Below are 14,779 nucleotides of genomic sequence, written 5' to 3'. Positions count from 1 at the left end.
TATGATTACATTTAACTTCTGTGCAACTTTGTGTTTTTTAGATTATATAGTCTATTATGTTTTTCTTACTGAGTACCTATCACTGTAGGCAGTTTATAATTTATCCCCAAACCCCACTGAAGTGTTAATTTCCTCTCCACACATTTAAACACATTATCTGTATAGCTAATATAGTATTAGTTATTTTCACCATGCTGTATATTAAATATCCAGTACTTATTCATCTTACATAACTGAAACTTTGTGCCCTTTTTTTTTGGAGGTCATTGAGAGGATATGAACACCGGCTGACCCTCAAGCACAACATGGGCAATCAAAGACTCCTTACTTCCTTATCCTTGGAATGTGTGTTCCTCTTGCCTTCCATGCACTAGAAGCTTCCCTAAAGATGTAACTTTGAGACAGTTATGTGTTGTTGAGAAGTGTGTCTGGACGATATAAGTGACTGCATCCAGTTGAGACATTTATAGAAACTTTTAAGATTCTGGTGGGCAGATGTAGAGATCTATAGAGATCTACTTGTCTTGCAGCTTCTCAAATCAAGCCTCCTAAGTCACCTTGCCAGTTAAACCTGGAACCTACTAATCTGGACTGGCCTGCCTTTCTTCAGTCTCTCCATGTACAGAAGACCAAATAAACGGGCCTTGGGAAAGAGGCATCCATGGTGGAAATTCTGCATTGGCCACCATCATCTCTGTGGGGAGAAGTTCCTGTAGATCAGAAGCTTGTGGACTGCTAGCTGCTTTAAAGTACTTGCTTGAGAAATTGCACAGAGACCAACATGGCAGAGAAGGAAAGCAAATGGCTGCCACAGTGAACTGGTTTCTACTGTAGACACTTCAGCGGGTCACTGATGTCTAAGAAGAGGCTGAAACTCAGGTTAGAAAGATGGAAGAGCTGAGGTCAAAGAAGAATGTATGGATGTCTGCTTTTCTACTGGCTTCTGGGAGACAGACAAGGTGGGGGAGTGGGATAAACAGTTGGAGATATTAGTGTGCTCTTTTGCAGAGCTAAGAAGGTGCAGGCTGTCACAGATAAAGATCTGAGCATGTGTGACACAGCCTGGTAGGATGCTAAGAGGTGGAATCCCTGGGAGGGTGAGCATACTGAAGAGGAGGTGTTGTGGTGATTGACAGTGAAGCGATGAAACGCCTCCTGCCATCTGACCCCAAACAAAGGAAAGCAAAAGCAAAGCAACCTCAGCCAGCAGGACAGCTCCAATTCAGGAAACGTTCACTATGAGAGAATATACTCCCACTGAGCTTGTTGACATAGCTGCCAAGTTCTAGCAAAAGGCCAGCAAGTATCCAGGCATGGTTAGTGCAGCTAAGGAAATATGGGTGGAAGGGAAGGGAGAGACAGTGGCATTTTTCTGACCAGGTATGAGGCAAAGAAAATGAGCAATATCACACACACTCAGTCCTCCAGTAGTGCCTACATGCTGCTTGCTTGGAGGTTCAAGGTACTCATTCCTTCATACACTGGATTATTCTAGCCCACAGGGAGGATTGGCCCAATGAGGGAGACTTCCTTCAGCATGTGGGACCCTGGAAATCTACACAGGAGGTAACACAAATTCTTCGGGAGTTGGGAATAAGATAGGTCATACACACTCCTGTGTTTGAAGGACCTAATTGGGCTACATTCACTGCAGGAATAAGAACTAAGATTCTCCAGTCCACTCCAGCATCCAGTATAGGATGCTGATATCCATGCTGAACCCTGTCATGGAACAAGACATATGTGATGTTGGGCAACCCATTGCTGATCTGGGGGAGACTGACAAATCTCAGGAATGAGTATGGGCTATGAAAAAGTCCCAAGAAAGAGAGGGAGCTGGAAAAAGCCAAAAGGCTATCCTAGTTGGCTATAAAGTATCTGGCTAAAGTAACCTGAAAACAAATGTGGTTTGGCCTGATTGCTGCAGGGATTCCACTACAATAGATAGACTGGCAACACTGTGCTGGTGGGTCTGTGGAAGTCTTAAAACCAGAACAATGGTTCAGACTTGGGCCATCTGCTCCTATCTTACCTGACACCCCACCTGCTCCAGAGGCCTCAGAAATACAGTGCTATTAGGGATGAGTGCAGGATGGCTTGAGTATAGGATGCAGGCCAAGACTGCCACCAGGTGAGGGCTGTTGGAGGTGATCAGAGTCCTCACATCAAGCTCACTGTTCACTGGTCCTCCAGAAATAAACAAAGATGACTGCTCTGGTTGACACTGGACCTGGATAACAACGGGCTGCTGAGGATTGAATAAAGTCGTGCTTGAACAATCACAGTGAAACCGTATATTCCACCCATTCACATAGCTGTGTCCAATATTGCCACCATCTTAGATACCTTGGCCAGAGTCCTAAGAGCATACTATGCTGGAATGGACTTATCAAATGCCTTTTTCAGAAAATGCCTGACCACTGAGTCACAAGATCACTTTTCCTTCACGTGGGAGGGACAACAATGGACCTTTCAAGGGGTTGCCCAAGGTTACTTGCACAGCCCTACCGTATGTCATGGGATGACAGCCAAGATCTGTCCCTGTTTTCCTTCCCCACATCAGTACAATGGACTGTGAGTTTTTAGGAGTCATTTAGTCAGGTAAGACATGTGTTGTCCCAGAAAGCTGTAATGGATCAGGTGCAAACCTATTCAACCCCTATGAATGAGAAAGAGGTACAAGCCTTTTCAGGGATTTTGAGTTTTGGTGTATTTTTATTCTTTCCATCCCTTATACTGGCTGGTAAAAAAAAAAAAAAAATGGGTGGGGGTGGCATGTGTGGAACTGGAAATCAGAACAGCAAGCACTTTTGAGAAGGTGAAAATACTAGTGAGGCAGATAAAATCTCTGGCCATCTCCCAAGAAGGGCTTGTGTTAGATGTGTCTGTGACTCCAGAAGGTGTGGATTGGGCACTGTGACAGAGACAACAAGAAGAGTGTCCTTAAGATTTTGATTCCAGCTCTGGAAGGGGGCAGAAAGCCCTTGTACTCCCTTAGAACAGCAGGTCCTGCTAGTGTACATGTCGCTCCTCCAGGTAAAGCCTTTCACAGAGGAACAGCACATTGTGGTCAGAACGGCCCTGCTTATCAAAGGGTGAGTTGAGAACATGTTCCATGTTCTGCCATGGCTCAAACTCCCACAATGCCTAAGTGACATGCCTGTCTGCTGCAGAGGAGCACCTTTCATCTAGAAATATGGGAGCTACTAGGCCCTATAGAATATGTGGATTCCCAAATGTTCCCACTCCTATTCCTGCAGCAGCAGAGAGGGAGCAGGGGAAATTCCTACTGATGCCTGATATACATACAGATCAGTCTAGTCTGGGCAATCTGTCCACAGGGTCTGTAGTTGCTATTCAACTCGGCACTGACACCATGTGGATGGAAACAGGAATAAACTGCATCAACCAGGGGACTGATTGATGTCAGTCCACCAGTTTGGCTGGTGATTACTCATGAGCCCTGGCTATTAACCATTTGCACTGACAGTTCGACTGTTCTAAAGGGATTGACCCTATGGCTTGGACAATGGGAAGTCAAGGGTTGATAATCATAAATAAGCCCACAACCAGGCGTATGTTAGGGATGAAGATGTGTGGAAAGACATTTGGGTTCATCTATAAACTACTGAGGCAGTTTTCACCATCTTCCACATCCCAGCTCATAAGGCACTAACACCCCCCTAGCAATCAGGAATGTCCTAGTTTGTGTACTAGGAATGTCCTAGTTTGTGTACAAGCCCTAGCAACTGACCCTTTGGTAGATAAGCAGATTGGGTACATAAAAAGAATGGCTCCCATAGAGCCTGGGTGGGATGGTATATTGCATAGGCTGCTGCATTGTCCTTGAAGTACAATGCTGTTACAGTGCAGTAGTAGCATGTCTTGCATGTTCTAAATGAGGCCCAAGGGAACTGCCAAAGGAGTCTGGGGCCATCCACTGGAGCCCAACCTGTGAGGGAAGCTAATATTGATTTGACAATGTTCTTCTTCTAATGTGTGATGCTATAGATTCCCTCCAAATACTGTTATAACTTCCTCTCACAAATTTTCTTACATTGTGTTTTCATTTTTATTCAAGAGTTACGTATATCACTTTCAATTATTTATTTGGTCTGCATGCTATTTAGAAATGTGTTATTTATTATTTAGATTGCAATTATTTTGGGGGTGTTTCTAGATATCTTTCAGCTGTTGACTTCTTATTTAATTTCACGATTAGAGAATGTACAGTTGAGAGAATATACAGTGCATATTTGAAACTATTGAAATGTATTGATATTTTATGGCCCAGAATATGGTCTTTCTTGGCAAATAGTCTATGTGTAATTGAAAATAATATTTCCTACTTCTGTTGGTTGGGGCACCTCATAAAGGATAGTAGATAAATTGGGTGGTAGTGATATCTAAATCTCTATCCTTACTGACTTTCTGTCTACGTATTCTATCAATTATTGGTAGAAGGATGTTAAACTCTCTGGTTGTAACTGTGGAGTTGTCTATTTCCCCTTCTGGTTCTCTTGAGTTTTTGCTTCATTTTGATCTCTGTTATTAGGTGCATAAATGACTAGGATTTTTATGCTTTCTTAAATTGACCTCAATCATTATGAAATGACACTATTTAACCCTGGCAAAATTATGTGCTCTAAAATATACTCATCTGATAATAATATGCCCTCTCCACCCTTTGTTTGATTAGCATTAGCATAGTATATCTTTCACCTTCTTTTATTTCTAATTTACTCATATTTTTATATTTTAAATTTATTTCTCATAAAGAACATACAGTCCAGTATCGCTTTTTAAGAAACCCAATCTGATAATTTTTGCTTCTTGATTCCTGTGTTTATTCTGTTTACATTTAGTGTTATGCATGCTATTGGATTTGTATCTATCATCTTGCCTTTATTTTTAATATACCCCATCTCTTTATTTCTTTTTTTTCTATCTTTTGTATTAATAGAAAGATTATTAGTATACCATTTTATTTTTTGTTGTTGGCTTATTTGCTATAATTTTTGTTTTATTGTTGATTGTAGTATGCATATTTAACAATCACAATATATATTCAATAATACTGTACCACTTCAGGTACAGTTCAAGAACCATAAGTATTTTTCCAGTACTCCTCTGATTGCTTTATTTTCAACTGAACTATTCCTTGACCTAAGTAATAGCATTTCTGGTGTTCAACTCAGGGATAAAATTCATTCTTGGCTTTCTTTGACTGCTAACTCAATTACTTTGAGCTACTTTGGACTTTATTTGTCTAAGATTTTGTCACTCATACCTCCTGTCCCATTCCTTTTGTTCTTTAGTTATTATGTACTTTTAAGTATTTTCTAACAGTACTTAATGGGGCTTTAAAGGGGAAATGGTACATGCATCATTAATCAATGATGTTTAATCAACAGGAACCACCATTTCATTTTAATGATATGTTTATATTCAGACATACTACCTTGTAGGAAGACAATTTTATAGCCTATATATTGCCTGAGTGTAATGCTTACACTTCCTCTATTTTTCCTTACTCAGCGCATTTCCATTACCAGCCTCTCTATAAGCTCTAATGTGTTTTCAGACTGAAAACCAAATTTCATTACCAAATCCTTAGTATTTGCCTTATAGTTTCTCTTTCACCGAAACTTGTTTTTCCCTGGACCTTGTTCACTTCCCAAGCAAGCATTTCAAGTGAATGCAGCTCTTTTTTCACATATTCCTGTTACTGGTAGAGGCAGAAGTCAAGTTTTTGTCTTCTCTACTGAAGTCCATATTATTTGGTTATCCCACCTTTTTCCAATACTCAATTTTATAGTTCATCAACATCTAGATTACTCTCATGTTATAAGTAATTCAGATCCTGACTCACAGTTTTCCTCTTTAGTCATTCATTATTGGTAATGACAAAGAATCACATTGGTATTAGAGTCAGACTCATTAGGATTGATTTCTAGCTGTGATATTTACCTAAAAGATATTGTGATAGATTATTTGCACTAACTCCAATTAATGTTTTTTATTCAAATATTCTTGGCAAAGAGACTTTTCAGCTCCTTCCATTAAGAGTGAATTCTACTTTCCCGCCTCTTATATCGTTAGTGGATTTTTGACTTGTGTTTGAGGGATATGGGGAATATGAGAGTTTACCAATTTCTAAGATAGGCTCATGGGATGTCTTCCTCAGAACTCGACTTCTGCCATGATAACAAAGCCAGCAAAGGAGATAGACTATAAAGACAGAGACGAATCATCTCAGCTGAGGTCATCTTTGACGAGCCAGTCCCAAGTCTACTTAGCCAGCTGGTCACAAATATGTAGGTGAGCCCAGCCAAAACCTACCAAGCTTGGATCAAATCAGCAGGACTGCCTACATGATCCTCAGAATTATTGTGCATTATTATGGGACAATTGTTTCTATTTGTAGGCTCTTGAAGTATGATATGAGCTACCCAAAGTGCATGGTTCAATTGTTGTCATTTGGTAGGTATTTAATAAATGTACTTATCATCCTAGATATTATTATTCACAAAAACTGTAATACCAACGTTTATACTTCTTTTAATACCTTGGACAAATTGCCTTCAATGCTTCATAACTTCAACAATTTCAATCCTTTTTTTCTTCTTCAATTTTCAAAGCAGCTCTATATCATATTATCTCACTAGTTAAAAAATTCCACCTATAAAACTCAAGATAGAAAATCAAACTTCTAACTACAATCTTCTTTCATTACATTGTTGAATGCCATGAAGTCAATAACTATGATAGACTTTGATAATTTTAAGTTTAATATTGAGTAGAGCTCAATAAGACAGACAAAAATATTGTAAATAAAAAAAACCAAGAGACTAGAAGAAAGTTGTCAGCTTTGTTGGGTCTGCATTAAATGACCAAATACATTTTTCATCAGAATTGATTTTTAATGACCATTTCTCCACAAAGATTCTGATGCTAACCTTATTATAACTAGATAAGCTTAAAACGGCAAGACTCCAAGTACTAATATTAACTACCAAACCAAATATACACAGACCAAATAACTGTGAAGATCACCAAGAAAAAAAAAAAAGTGGAGTACTAAAATGACCCTTGAACATAGGTCGATTTAGGAAACACTCATGAGTTTTGTACAATAAAATAGAAACTCCCTGGAGAACTCTTCAAATCAACTCCACATCTCTGGAAATTTAGTAGCCTTGATCTTTTCTGAGTTTACGAACCCACTTTAGGTCAAGAGAAATTACATCTGAAGAAGACTGTGTCAATTTCTAACTTAGGCTTAGGAAATCCTGCTTAGTTCTATGTTCTTTTTCTCTCACAATTGTTAACTTCAGTGTACTGTTGAGTGAATAAAACCTTGAAGTGAATAATTACTGATTTATCCTGTATCCTTCATGATATCTAATAGTAGAAAACATCATTTGTTTGTCTCATGTTCTTTTACTCTCTTTTATTTCTTTATTCTCATTACAATTTTCAGATGTTCAACAATTCCCACTTGTTTAGCCATCGACTCAAACCCCCCCCCCCCACTTTTATTTTTGGCTTCAGTTGCCACATTGGGCAGTTATTTGACATCACTTGACTTTTTACCTCTTACTATTTTTGGCCAGTTACTTCAAATCCCCCAAATTGTCTTCCTGCTATCCTGTCTTTCCTTCCTCTAGAGAAGCCTTCTTTCAACTCTGATAACCCCAAATTTATCATATCATCATTTTCTTGTATTTCTCTACCAAAATTATTATAAAAGTTTTGTATTTTATGATTTCATTTTCTCAAGTCCAACTTATTTTGTTAATGGCTTCAATCTGCCTTTCACCACCATCTTGTTACTGAAATAGTTATGGTCTGCCTCTATCTCTCTTGCTTTTGCACTGATTATTTTCACCTCTCCTTAACTGAGATATGTACATAATCATGCCATTGTTTTGTTCTCCCTTTGAGTTTGTTTTCTTTTTTTCTATTTACCACTTTCCCTTTTAAATGTTTTTCTTCCTTGGATTTCTCAGGTGGTCAAAATTTCAATTCACCTTGTAATGCCTTAAGGACCTGGGATTCTGTGCATCTTCATTTATGAATTTATTCACTTAACAATAATCTTTTTGAGGTGCTTGTGTGGCTCACTTGGTTAAGCATCCAATTCTACGTTTTGGCTCAGGTCATGATCTCACGGTCCTCAAATCAGTTCCCATATCCTGCTCTGTCCTGGGCTTGGAGCCTGCTTGAGATTCTCTCTCCTTCTCCCTCTGCTCCTCCCCGACTTGCATGCATGGGTGGGAGTTCTCTCACTCTCTAAAAATAAAAATAATAATAATAATAAAAAAACCAATAATCTCTTGAATAATTGCTATCTGTCACACACTATTGCAGACTGGAGATATATAATTATGAAAAGGAAATAAAAAGTCCCAGATTTCTTTCAGCTATGTCTCATGTATGATACAAACAACAAAACAATGTCAAAACTGTGTACTAAGGGTGAAAATAGGGATTTTCAGAGGATCAGCCATGGGCTTTTATGGAGTAAACACATAATCCATACTGGAGGGTTGGAAGTGATCAGAGGAAAGTGTTTCATTCAAGGCATTGGCATCACATAAAACCAGTCAGATGGCTAAAATTAAGGAGAATTAGGGATGTGACTGCTTGCAGAGATAAAGATTTTAGAGGCACCCAGAGACCAACAACAGAAAAAAGACCATTACCACCCACAGCGCTGAAAAACACAGGGAGAAATAGTGTTACTGGAGTCCAGGGGAGCTGGAGCCTGAAGAAAGGTCAACCTTATCTGGGTTGAAGCTGCAGTGCTGGAAGAGAAAATACCCAGAATTCTCCATTCCCCTAACCTTCAAATCCCTATCCTTCAATCTGTCGTTAATGTCTGCTATTTGCCAAATTTAACTAACAGCAAACTAGTAGGGAGCCCCTGGTGTCAACCACCAGGAGTACTGAACAGAGAAGAAAATTCAAGGGTTAGGATGGGGGAAGGTGGCATATTACCAATATAGACTACTTCTCTTGTCAATAATATTTATTCTTACCATTTACTCAAATGAAGAAATTCTCATTTAGAGGAAGCATAAACTGCCACTTTATTCTTATCTAGAATCTAAATGATAACACTACTATCATTATTCTTCACACTAGTTAGCATGAAAGAAGCAAATTTTATATATATGTATATATACATATATTGTATAATTTCTGTAATCCTGACTCTTTCTAGTCATGAAACCAAAAATAAAAATTATAACTTTTTATTTTACCATCATCTATTTTATATTCTCTTTTTCCTCTATGAGCTGGTAAGATAGCCCTATATTGGCTTACCTAATTGACTAATTCAACAGAAACTGGGTCTTAAATCATTCTGCTTTTATTTTCATGTCCTTCATAGTATGAAATAAAAATTCTAGAATCTTAACTGCATTTATAGGAAGACACTATTACGTCCAGGCTTCAAACAATCAACCAAGCAAACTCTTAGAGCATTCCAAGTGCTTTAGCTAACATATGAAGTTGCAAAACTCAGATAAATATACCAACAATGGAAGATCTGTTACTATGTGATATCAGGTTTTGCTTTCTTTGACCTAATAACTGTAGAGTCCATTTGAATCCATATTTCTCTTGGTAAGATCTTGCAGGTACTTGCAGGTACATTGATATGTACTTTATTTCCCCATAGAAAAGACCTTTCAGTTCTCCTTATGTGTGACATGCTGGTATTTAACTCTGGAAGCAATGAGAAGTGTTGAGATTGTGTCTTTTGGAAAAGAGGTATTATCTCTGCATAATATTCCTGCTACAGTTGAAGTTATTGAAAGGCATTTAAACAAAGAAAGGCTTTTTTGGGTTCAAATTCAGTGTATGAACTGGACCACTGCATGCCCAAATTCTCAATTCTCAAGGATCCACTTCTCCCTATTATTTTCTTAAGTATAGCATGAGAAGAAACTTGATGCATTGATGTATTTTATTGGAATAAAAATTGTGCAACCCAAACAATCAGTTTTTGAGTCAGGTGTTTAGCCTGTTAGTCTTATGCTTACAGGAGAAAAGATAACTTTTAAAAAGGGACTCATAAAAACATTCAAGTTCTCTTCTCTAGCCTTGAATTAGGTATATTTATTTTTTACACTTTTCAGCATTCTCTGATGTCACTGGCCTCTTCTATATTCTTTATATGTGTCACTGTCACTATTACAATGAATTACAAGGACCACATAATCACCCAAGTTCTTGTGCTATATTGGCGACCTATCCTAAACTACTACCAATGGTAATCTGGATAACTGTGATGCAATGTATTCCACATACGAGTACCTAATTTTTTCCCTCACTAAGAGGTCATGTTTTCATCAAATATATGAGCAATCCAGATGCATAACCTAATGTTAGTGGTCAGATATTGGTTACCTTTCCAGAACTGAAAGGGCAAAGGGTAGGGTATAGTCTTATTGGAGCCACAGAATTGGGGCCATCTGATGGAAATTGTTGTTACAGAGAGACACAACTACTGTCTGAAAGTGGTGTCGAATATGGGGCTCCTGGCTAACTCAGTCAGTTCAGCATTGGTCTATTGATTTTGGCTCCGGTCATAATCTCACAGTTTCGTGAGTTCGAGCCCCACTTAGAGCTCTATGCTAACCCTGCAGAGCCTGATTGGGACTCTCTCTTTCTCTCTCTCTCTTTCTCTGCCCTTCCCTGCTTACATTCTCTTTGTCTCTCTCAAAATAAATAAATTTAAAAATAATTTTAAAAAAAGTGGTGTCAAAGAAAGGTGGTAAAGAGAACTACTTTGATGTCTCTTTACTTCTGCCCACTGATTTGTTGGTTCCTCCCATTTGAGGTAGAGTACAACTAGAAGCCAGATCATAAAAGATTCTAGTGATTCAGTCATGAAGTCAGCCTCCTGGCATGGTGAAAATCAGAAATTGTTAGAGAGTAGTTTGGAGATGTGGAAACAAACAGAATAGTCCATTTACGAAGTAACAGTTACACCAATGCATAAAATCCAGAGCATTTTTAACACATTCTCGTGTTAAAGAATATGATATCTGGAAAAATGTTGAAGGGAATGTTTTATGCATACACACACACACACACACACACGATCATGTCCAAAATCTGGGTACTGAGATGTTGTATTTTTCTGAAATTAAAATAAGATTGGTATGGCTGAGATGTGAAGTGGGAGGTGGTGAAAGGGCAGGTGCAGCAGACTCTTAGATAATGCCACATTTTCTAAACCAAGTTGAGAAATTTAGATTTTTTTTCCAGGAGCAATAGAAAGACACTCAATGGTTTTAAGCAGGGATATGGTAAGGTAATTTTCCTTTAAGAAAGGGCATAGATTGGAAGAATAAATTCAAGATGTATTAGAAAAAAAAATATCAGTGTTTTAGTTGATAAATAATGGGATCCAGAGTAAGAGCAACCATTGGAATGGAGATGACACATGGAGAGATATTTAGAAAGTATAAACAGCAGGACTTGATAATAGGTGTGTGTGTGTGTGTGTGTGTGAGAGAGAGAGAGAGAGAGATAGAGAGAGAGAGAGAGAGAGAAACAGTAATAAGTAAAGATGCCTATAACCGAAATGTATGCATTTTACAAGGCTCTATCCTTGGAACACTCTCCTCTTTCCTACAATACCTTCCTTGTCAAACTTATTTGTAATTACAGATGCCTCTATTATGCCAATGTCATTTCCAGCCTGTATCTCCAACTAAAATGTGTGTGTGTGTGTGTGTGTGTGTGGTTTTTTTTTTTTTTTTGAGAGAGAGAGACAGAGAGAGAGAGAGAGAGAGAGAGCACAAGCAGGTAAGGGGCAGAGAGAGACAGAATCCTAAGCAGGCCTTGTGCCTGCCAGTGCAGAGCCCAATGCGGGGCTCAAACTCACAAACTGTGAGATCATGGCCTAGGCTGAGATCAAGAGTTGGATGCTTAACTGACTGAGCCACTCAGGTGCCCCTCCAACTAAAATCTTCTTAATTTTTTTTTTGAAATCCAGCCTCAGAGTAGCAGTTGCAAGGTAGTTCTACCTAGATCACACTGATTTCTGAAACTGAACACGTTCTAACAAAGATCATTTGTCTTTCATTATACTTCAACCCATTTTTCTGATTTCCTGTTATTATTTTAATGGTGCCATCATTCTCCAAATTTCTCATCCTTGAAACCTTGGAATCATCTTTCATTTACACCTCTTTCTTGGTTCATCATCATATGCAATCAAACAAGTCTTGTTGAATTGAACTTTTTGTAACTCTTGCGCTCATCCCTTCTTTCCTCTGCACATGCTGACTTCGTCTCTACTATACTTTTAAGCCACCATTTCTTTCCAAATGCCCAACTGTGATATCCTCCTAGCTAGTTTGATTAGATTTTCATTCCAATACATTAGGTAAAATTAGTATCTCTAACATAATATTGAGTATGTCATTTCCTATATGCAATATTATCAAAATCACTCTTTAGAAACTAGTTTAAATCAATATTTGACATCATTCCATTCATTACATTTTGTTTTCTTATTTTCATTCACATTGGTTAAAAATTTCTTTAGAAATCATAAAATTTGTCCTTTAACTGCAGTAAGTGTTTGGTCTTAATTCAATTGCTAACCATGTCCAATCCTTTATGTTAAAAATGTCTAGTTGGTTGTGAATATGAAAACAATTATCTATAGTCAGAAATACAGATTTTCTAAATAATGTGTTCTGACATCTACATATATCTGTCATAACAGCTATGGATATTAAGCCATCTGGACCATACAGTTAGTTAAATTGGTAAAACTACTTTAAAAGATTGATTCTGTACTGCCTCTTCAGACAGAATTTTTCTCAGTGCTTCTTAACAGTAATAGCTTCTTTATGATAACATTATTATAAACAAGAAGGAATTAATCATAATTGCTTAGTGAGAAAATATTTGACTTCCTGGAAATGAGATTTTTATATCTGTAAATGGGGACCATAGCACTTGCCCTACATACTTGACAGAATTGTTTTGAGGGCCAAAAGGCACTTTAAAATACAAATATAATATTCTAGAGAGAGAGATAGGGATCCTATATCTGTGCTTCAAAATCTCAAACACATATAAGGATGAGAAAACTGCTTGTTTTAGTTTAAGGACTACCATTAAACATGAATCCTTTCTGAAATTACTAACTGGGATATCGGGCATGTTTAAGTAAGACTTAAACTCACCAAGTAATTTCTTTTTATTTATTTTTAATTTTTTTATGTTTATTTTTGAGAAAGAGAGAGACAGAACCCAAGTGGGGGAGGGTCAGAGAGAGAGAGGGAGACACAGGATCCGAAGTAGGCTCCAGGCTCTGAGCTCTCAGCCCAGAGACTGACACGGGGCTTGAACTCATGAACCAGGAGATCACGACCTGAGTTGAAGTCAGACACTTAACTGACTGAGCCACCCAGGCACACCACTAAGTCAATTTCTATATTTGAAAAGTTAGGTTAAAATCTAATACTCATCTGTCAAGTCACTGTACTGTGCTTGGTGAGTAAAATTCTCATTAAGTCTTAGTTTATTCAATTCTCCTTGTTCTAGACAAAATAGGCCAAAACATATGAAATAAATTCCAAGTGTAGTAAAGTTCAGTCATTAGAATCATAATTTGTATCCATTAGTTATATCTTTCTGTCATTTTGAAAAAAATCACAAAAGTGTTCCAGCTTCAGTTTCTAACAAATTTTCTAGCCACATTAGGTTAAAATACTAAACAAATAAAGATCAGCTTAAAGTTGTTATCATTGGAATTACAGGAAAATAAAATCAAAGGAAGTAATAGAAACCATTTCAAAACATGGGGGAAGAGGTTGGCATTCTTGTTTTTAAAGTTTATTATTTTATTTAAAAAATGTTTACTTGTTTATTATTTAGAGAGAGAGAGAGCAGTGACGCCCAGAGAGAGAGACAGAGAGAGACAGAGAGAGAGACAGAGAGAGAGACAGAAAGTCCAAAGCAGGATTTGCACACTGTCAGCACAACCCCTATGTGGGGCTCAAACTCCCAATCCATGAGATCATGACCTAAGCCATGACCTGAGCCAAAGTCAGGTGATTTACCAACTGAGCCACCCAACTGTCCTGAGGTTACCATTCTTCAAACTAAATTCTTCATATCCGCAGGGCTCAGGGATGCACCAGAAGGCAGAGGTGGAGGGAAGGTTACAACAGACTCTGACACCTCCCCTAAGTAGATACAGAGGGTTTTCCCAAAATCTTTTGAGAAAAGTTTCTGTTGTCACATGTTCCCCTCCCTGCCACTTCCCACGGTAAGTCCCCCAAGGAAAATGTTTGAACAATTCCATTATAGAGGAAGGCATTTCTTCTCTGCAATGGATGTTACTCTGCTACCCCACACTGAAATGTTGTTTCACATGATGGTGATGTTATGTCATTAAGAAAACTACACTATGTTCACATAATTCTCTGTCAGAATGCAACTGAGTTTTAGTGATAGGCTGAACAACTGAATGTTTCAGTTCCCAAAACCTATTAACGTTACCTTACATGGTTAAACAGATTTTGCATATGTGATTACATCAAGAACTTGAGAAAGGAAATTACCCTGGATTATTTGTGCAGGTCCAATGTAATCACAAGGGTCCTTACAAGAGGGACACAGGAAAATCTGAGTCAGAGGAGAAGGAGATGTGTCCGTAGAAGCAGAGAGGAGTGTGATGTATTTTGAGCATGGGAAAAGGTGCCACAAGCCAAGGAATGCAGGTGGCTTTGCCTAC

At 38.1% G+C, this 14,779-nt stretch overlaps 1 pseudogene; it reads right to left on the bottom strand.

Moving 5' to 3' along the window:
• LOC125919814 (telomere zinc finger-associated protein-like) overlaps window positions 1–3,117 on the bottom strand; it is a 94,819-nt pseudogene extending 91,702 nt beyond the window's left edge.
• Window positions 3,118–14,779: the final 11,662 nt, after the last annotated feature.

The sequence above is a fragment of the Panthera uncia genome, chromosome B4 (genome assembly GCF_023721935.1).
Source record: "Panthera uncia isolate 11264 chromosome B4, Puncia_PCG_1.0, whole genome shotgun sequence".
NCBI lineage: Eukaryota > Metazoa > Chordata > Mammalia > Carnivora > Felidae > Panthera > Panthera uncia.
This window is presented reverse-complemented; position numbering and strand designations above follow the sequence as displayed.